Source organism: Triticum aestivum, chromosome 7A (assembly GCF_018294505.1).
Source record: "Triticum aestivum cultivar Chinese Spring chromosome 7A, IWGSC CS RefSeq v2.1, whole genome shotgun sequence".
Taxonomy (NCBI): Eukaryota; Viridiplantae; Streptophyta; class Magnoliopsida; order Poales; family Poaceae; genus Triticum; species Triticum aestivum.
In genome coordinates, this window is record NC_057812.1 from 99665695 (window position 1) to 99672531 (window position 6837).

At 45.0% G+C, this 6837-nt stretch overlaps 2 long non-coding RNA genes across 6 annotated transcripts; both read left to right on the top strand.

The window, feature by feature from the left end:
- Nucleotides 1-882: 882 nt before the first annotated feature.
- Nucleotides 883-4467, top strand: LOC123152353 (uncharacterized). 5 transcript variants are annotated; one of them, XR_006476122.1, is made up of 4 exons: nt 883-2594; nt 3325-3401; nt 3545-3745; nt 4204-4467. It is a non-coding gene; the product is annotated as an uncharacterized lncRNA (long non-coding RNA). The 5 variants fall into 5 exon arrangements; XR_006476124.1 differs by having other exon boundaries at nt 883-2173; XR_006476123.1 differs by having other exon boundaries at nt 883-1284; nt 1385-3401.
- A 231-nt stretch (nt 4468-4698) lies between these two features.
- On the top strand, nt 4699-6201 carry LOC123152355 (uncharacterized). The gene is made up of 2 exons (XR_006476126.1): nt 4699-4928; nt 5281-6201. It is a non-coding gene; the product is annotated as an uncharacterized lncRNA (long non-coding RNA).
- The last annotated feature ends 636 nt before the right edge of the window (nt 6202-6837 follow it).

The window sequence follows — 6837 nt, forward strand, 5'->3', positions numbered from 1 at the left end:
GCACACTCCCAACTTCCCGTCGCAATTATCTGACACGATCGAAAATAAACTACCGAAAACAAACTGGCGAAAATTAACCAGCGAAAAAAAACCTACGCTCCTCTCGATCCGCTCGATGCACGCTCCTCTCGATCCACCCCTCCCGCTGGGGCCTTTCTCTATTTCCCTCCTCCCCCCCGCTCCATCGCCGCCGGCCCATCTCCCGCCCCGCCGCCGCCGCCCCATCTCCCGCTCAGCCACCGCCCCTACTGCTCCACCGAACCGACCTCTTCTTCGAGCGTGAGCCGCTCCTCTCCCTGACACCCTCGTACGCACTAGGATTTCGTGCGCCGCCGCCGCCGCCGGTCCTCTCCAACACCGCGACGGGCTTCACGGCCTACTTCGGCCTCGGGCCTTAATGCTTCCTCTGCTTCTGCGTCGACCGGCTATTCAGCGAGGAGGACGTACATCAGGCAGCGGATGACGCGCGGTGGCTGCGCAAATTCCTCTGCGGCAGAGATCTCCAGGATGGGTGCTTGTCTTCTCGGAAGAAGGAGATGATGAAGGATGCAGAGAAGGAAGGCAACGTGGTGTGTTCTTGCTGCAAAGTTCTCGTTCATATTTTTCTTGCTGCAAAGTTCTCGTACATATTTTTCTTCTTGGTAGGAAGGCAACGTGGTGTGTTCTTGATGATGATCGAAGAAGATCTGCTGGCTGCTGTTCAAGGGACGATAGCCAAAGAAGAAGAAGAAGATTGCTATGTTCTGCTAGATCAGGATTCTGGAAGACCACGAAGAGGAATAAGACAAGCAGGCACATGTGTACCGTCACGAGCAGCAAAACGAAGAGTAAACCCAAGAATATCAAGGGGGGGTTATGTTGGCTGCCGTGGAGGACGAGATGCAAAGGGGGCTCGGGCAGCGGCTGCAGCAGCGTGACAGATCAAGCGAGCTAGGTTGTGCCATCTCTGGTCCTCTCTCTTCAAACGGTCGACACCGGGTGCTTACGATCGACGTGACGGCGGCGGTGCAAGAGCATGGCGTAGCTGGTCTGAGAGTGGCGATGGACTCACTGCCCGCTGCTACTATATCATCCAAAGTAGTGGCAGGGCGCAGCGGCACGAACGGCTCAGCCTCTGCCTTGTTCATCCCATTACCACGGAGGCGCTTTAATTACTGACACATATGTTCTTATTATGCAACTGCAGGTGATTTCTCGTCTTTCAACTCGGTCTATTTTACACGTCATACATGGAGAGAGTTTATACAATGTTAGATGAAGAGTTGGCGGTGCCACGGTGCCAAGGTTTGCTTCTCAAAACTGATAAGATCACATGATGCTTTTATATGCTTATTATTAAATCACAGGCAAATAACCCACTTCAACCTGCGTGATAATTATGTAGTGAACGGAGCTTTTGTGTGAATAAACTACCCAACTTTGTCAAGTGACTTAATGGAGCAAGTCTTTAATTTGTCACTAGCTGTTGTTCAGAATTGAACTAGCGCTTCATACAGAACAATTTTGAGAGCAACTCCCCACAAAAAAAATACATCAACTATAATTGTTGGAATCCTGAAGGTAGTTCCATCGAAGTTTGTGAGTATATTTGCAAACCTCTGTCTACCTATGAATACTATTATCGAGATAGTTTAAACCATGTTGTTGGCCTGCTACAATGCTCAATGGTTTACCCTTGCTCAGATCAATTGTGGTGTGTTTGTAATGGGAATGTGGGATGATGTATGAAGAGATAAAGAAAATTATGCTCGCGGAATATGAGTATGTAGTAACAGTTCTCTGTTATGGTTCGCGACAATTGTTCTGGTACATCTCATTGGTAGTTTATATGTAATGCAATGCCGTTTTATAATTATCATGCTAAAAAGTAATGTTACATTAGACATTTCAACATAAATGAGTTGGACAACTGAGCCCACAATATATAACCATGTATATTGGGACACAACGTTTTGCCTCTGTGTCCAGATGAGCCGGTCATTCATCAGTTGGAATCCGCGCCAAAGAGTTTCAGTGGTGTTGATGTTCGCCAGTAGTCCAGTACATCGAGTATAGAACAACCATGTATGCTGCAGGTGGTTACGGCGTATAGCGGATCTGACAGAACTATTTTGAATCTCGGTGGCTCTGTATCAGGGTCTTCCTGTACTGATGGTTGAAAGATTTCCATGTGGTATGTGATATGGTACAGATTTTTCGTTTCCTCGTAACTGTGATCAGATAATCATGGATGACGAAAGGCAAACAAATTCCTTGCCTTCCAATTTATCAGTCTTCAGTTACGCTCACGTACCGAGTGAATAGATTGCAATGTTCTGTACTTCTTATTTCTAATTGATTTCATTCTCTAATGGTTGCATTAACTTGCCAAACATTTCATCTGGCGGATGCATGGGAGGGGATATGCATCCGTCTATGGTGGCAGTGGAACAGTCCTCACTGTAGGTGATCTTAGATAGGGATGAGGTTAGCAACGAGGGCGAAAGATGATGAGGCTCCAGAATCTAGAGAGTTGTTGTGAAAGCTGATCCACAAGCACCAGGGTTTGTTATAAAAGGAAAACTCTCTCGACCCGGATGGAAATAATATTCCTGGTAGGTATTGTTGAGAGATGATAAGCTAGCTTACAGCTGAATATTGCACTGTTCCATAGTTTTCCGGACTACGGATGTTGTCGATGAGCAGTATGTTTTCTAATGTATGTTGTCAGCCAGGTCTGCCACAGTTCGTCGCATCGCTAGCGAGGTTTGCCTGCGCCGTAGAAAGGGGGGAGGGGTGTATAGAGGGATGGTCTAGGTGGCGGCTTGGGTGGGGATGGTGGTGGTGGTGGTGGGTGGGGGGTGGGGGTTAGCCCCGTTGCGTCTGTCTGGTAGACAACTTGAAGTATTTAGAGATATAATGCACTATCTGGAATCGATACACATTCCTGTGCCACTGTTTCTCGGGGTAGCCCTCTAATTAGCAAGTGTTTTGTCATGTGTGTGTGATTATGACAGAAATTTGAACAGTGTGTCGATTTATCTCATAAATAAGTATTCACTCTTACAGCACCACCATGCATGTTTTTTCACGTTTTCAACAGTTCATCTTTCAATTTTGATTTCCATAACCATGCATATATGGTGTATTGAATCAGCAAATGATATTTAAGTGCTTATTAGTTGTTGTATGAACATTTTCAGCTTTCATTAGCCCAATCGGTGCTTTGCACCGATGCTTTCCTTTGTAGCCGGCAGACAACTCAGACAAATGCATCATTATCATTTTGTTTTGATGGTTTTGTCAAAAAAATCAAATGAATTGATCCTGTTTTTCTTTGTGCAGAATTGCCTGAGATGGTTAGTGATAGTGAAAGTTATGATGACAGATAATTACTCCTCCAAGAAGAAGAATCAGAAGAGGTATACTAATGTCACTTTGTTTAAAATCTCCCCATACATATATCCTATATCATTAAGCTCCCTGGGGAAAAATTGCTCAGGAGCCATTCAGGCATCGATTGACCTGGACTCCGATTTTGACCTGGTCGTCCGCTTTGTGTCAGCTGGCTATTTGTGGGCCTTTTTCGTCAGTGGTAAGGTGACATGGGCCGCGTTTGTCAGTGGCTGAGGAAAGGCGGTTCGAGCCTGACGTGGTCGTCGATGAGGAGCTTCTGGATGTCGCCGGCGCCGGCAATCCTCGAGGGCAAAGGCTGCGACAAGCGGCGTCGACGGTGCTTGGGCAGCAACAATCCGAGCATGATGAGGTCAGAGTTCGCTATCAAATCTGCTACATTTATCTTGGATCCATGCCCAGCATCTCAAACTGGCTAGCAATTTATTCAAAGGATGGGCGAAATCACGTCACCTCAGCTTGCGATGCATTTGCCTGCTAGGAATTGGGATCGATCCATTCTTTGCTCCGTTTCTATTCAGATTTTCATGTCTTGATTGATTTTGCAAATTTTCCTCTTTGTAGCCACCGCGTGAAATGAACCTAGCATTGTGCATGGTCGCAGGAGTCTCTGCAAGTTACTTGCTTGTTGATTCTGCATATTGGAATAATAAGTAACTACTTTGTGAATTTCTTCTAATTTCGAATGTTATAGACAGCTAGAAAGACAGCCCATTGTACAAGTTGTCTATATCGATATCTAGAGATGATATGGAGAGCCGCTACAGATAGATACTATCTAGACTATTGTACTTGCCCTTATTGCTGCAGGTCGAAGGCGTCGTGGTGGTGCATTGGAGCTGGAGGAGGCGGCGGGCCAGTGCTGTTTGTGCTCAAGACGTACGAGATGGTGGACAGCCCATCGACGGAAGCAGCGGTCTGGTGGAGTGACGCGTTGGACACGACCTTCGTGGTTTGGTGCTCGCTGGAGTTTGCATCTTCAAGCACAGAAATTTCTCCAGTTTCATCCATGAGCTCCCCCCCCCCCTCTCTTACTGAATCCCTACGCACCCCAAGCAATCAAGGTCAAGTTTGTGCGGATTTGGGGTTTAAGATCTGTGCATGTGTGGGGAATTTATTAGTAGGAGTTGGGCTGGGTTTTATTTGTCAGATTTACTGGAGAATTTGGCATTAGATTTTGATCTTGGGTAGAGGCGAGGGTCCTCAAATGTCTACACCGTTGTGGTGAAATGCTACTCCATTTTTACTAAAAATCATTTAGGATGCTACTTTTCTTAGTTGATCTTGATTGCAGTTAAATGCCAAAAATCAGTACTCGGTTTGGTGCCAAAATATGTTCATAATTTTGTGCGCTGGGCTGGTGGGATGCTATGTGAATCACTACATTCTTACTCCTTCGGTTCGCCGGAGGTTCGGATTGCATTGACCACATTCAGATTTTTCCTAGAGATTCGGGCTGGCAACCAAAGATGTCCAGCCTTGATGGCTTGTGATATATTATCATGTTTAGGATAGACGAAAATAAGATTGCAAAGGTACATTCTTTTCTTGCATAAACTAAATAGTGTTACAAATGGTGATAAACATGGGTAGTTTTCACTTCTTTATTACTGCTGAATCATGACATAAAATGCATGTTTCTTGTTGTATACCTTCAGTGTGGATTATTACGTGATGTACCTTGTCATTAACTTTCTTTATTTAGGACTAATTTTGTTTCATATTCATACTAAAACTTTTCTCAGGATACTAAAATTTACCCTTGCACTCAATTTTTCTAGAGCTAATAAAATATCTCGTTTTAGTGAAATTTGACTTTTACTATTTTTTTGTCAAGATACTCAGTTTTCTTGTGTTAAAATTTATCTTGTTACTGAAATTTTTTAGGAACGAAGAGCTCAAGATTTTGTTTTGTCCATGAAGATGCATAATCAAGAGGAACCACGAGGATTCCTAAGAACACTTGAGGTGCAGCAATATCACTTAACCTTTTCAGGTTACTCTAGATGATTTATCATCCTTGCTTGCCCCTCCCGACAAGGATTCATATCAAGAGTTCAATACTTGTTGGGGGTTCCTCGCAATGCACGCACAGAGAGGCATAACTTCTTTGCTTCCCCCACCATCTCTGCAATAATATGGCGTGCATGTGCAAAAAGAAGGATCCGATGGTCTACTAAGGGCTTATAGGAATGAAGAGCGGCTTATCTTCTTTACGTGTTTATCTGGTAAATATTCATCTGTCAGGCAATACAAATCGTATGGTTACAAGTTCAACAACAGCATGGGGAGCGCTGGCGTGGTAGTCCGGCGGTAGAGGGATGGCTGGGCAGCAGCCTACCGAGGAGTTGGAGGGAGGGCTTGATTGGACCACATCTGTCCATGAGGGCTCGTTGGTGGGATAATCAAGAAGGGGGGAGGGGCTGGGTGTATCTGTGTTGCGCGGTTCCGGCTGGTGTGCTCCTCGGCGTCGTCCTGGACAGGTGGATGTGTGGGCGGCTGCGTGTGTGCGTGTGCTTTGGCGGTGCGTGGTGAGGTAGCGGGGTGGCCAGCGCGGTGCCCTGGTGAGCAGGTGGTTAGATCCGGACGGATTTGGCCATGGTGGCTCGACGTTGGACTTGCTGGTGCATGTATGGTTTATAATCTGTCCGGACGGAAGATTGTAGTTTGTGTATAGTTTATAATCTGAGGAAATGTTTGCCGTCTGTGTTAACCTTCAGTCTTGTACTGCTGAAGATTGTAGTTTGTGTTGTATCATATGTGGACATGTTCTTTACTTCAATCTAGACTTACGTGCCTTTGTGTTAAGTTGTCTTACATCTCAAGTTTTGTATTTTCATGTTTCATGAATTATATGGGTATGTGGCAGCCCACTTAATCCCACTTAATCCCACTTAAATAAGTGGACATATGTGGCAAGAAGTGGGCACCTGCAGGTTGTCCCATCTACAGGCTGAGTGGAAGAGAGTTCGTATTTGCCGTTGTATGATGAAAACTGGATGCCACCATGCTTAACGTGTATTTCTAAATAAAAAGAATAACTTGATCAATCTGTTCTTATTTCTATTATTCGGTGACAACTCATGGTTATTCGGATTTTGCCCGTAGCAACGCACGGGCCTGACGATGAATAAACTTTAGCTAATTCTGATATCGAGATCCTGGAGAATCCATCTGACGTAGTCAAAGACTAACGTCCTGCCCCAATCACTATCATACCCATGGACCAACGTGAATTACTTGCCGGCCTCTACAACTACATCATGTCTATCGATGATGCCGGGTGTTTGGAGTAAGTATCATGTATCAATATTTAATGTGCGAATTTATAATATTATTCTTCTTATCATCCAATTTATAGGAAGGTATGGGTCCGAAGCTCGACACCCGATCCAATGGGCTTAAGACTTAAGAAACTTCAGTGCATACTTAACATGGAGCAGA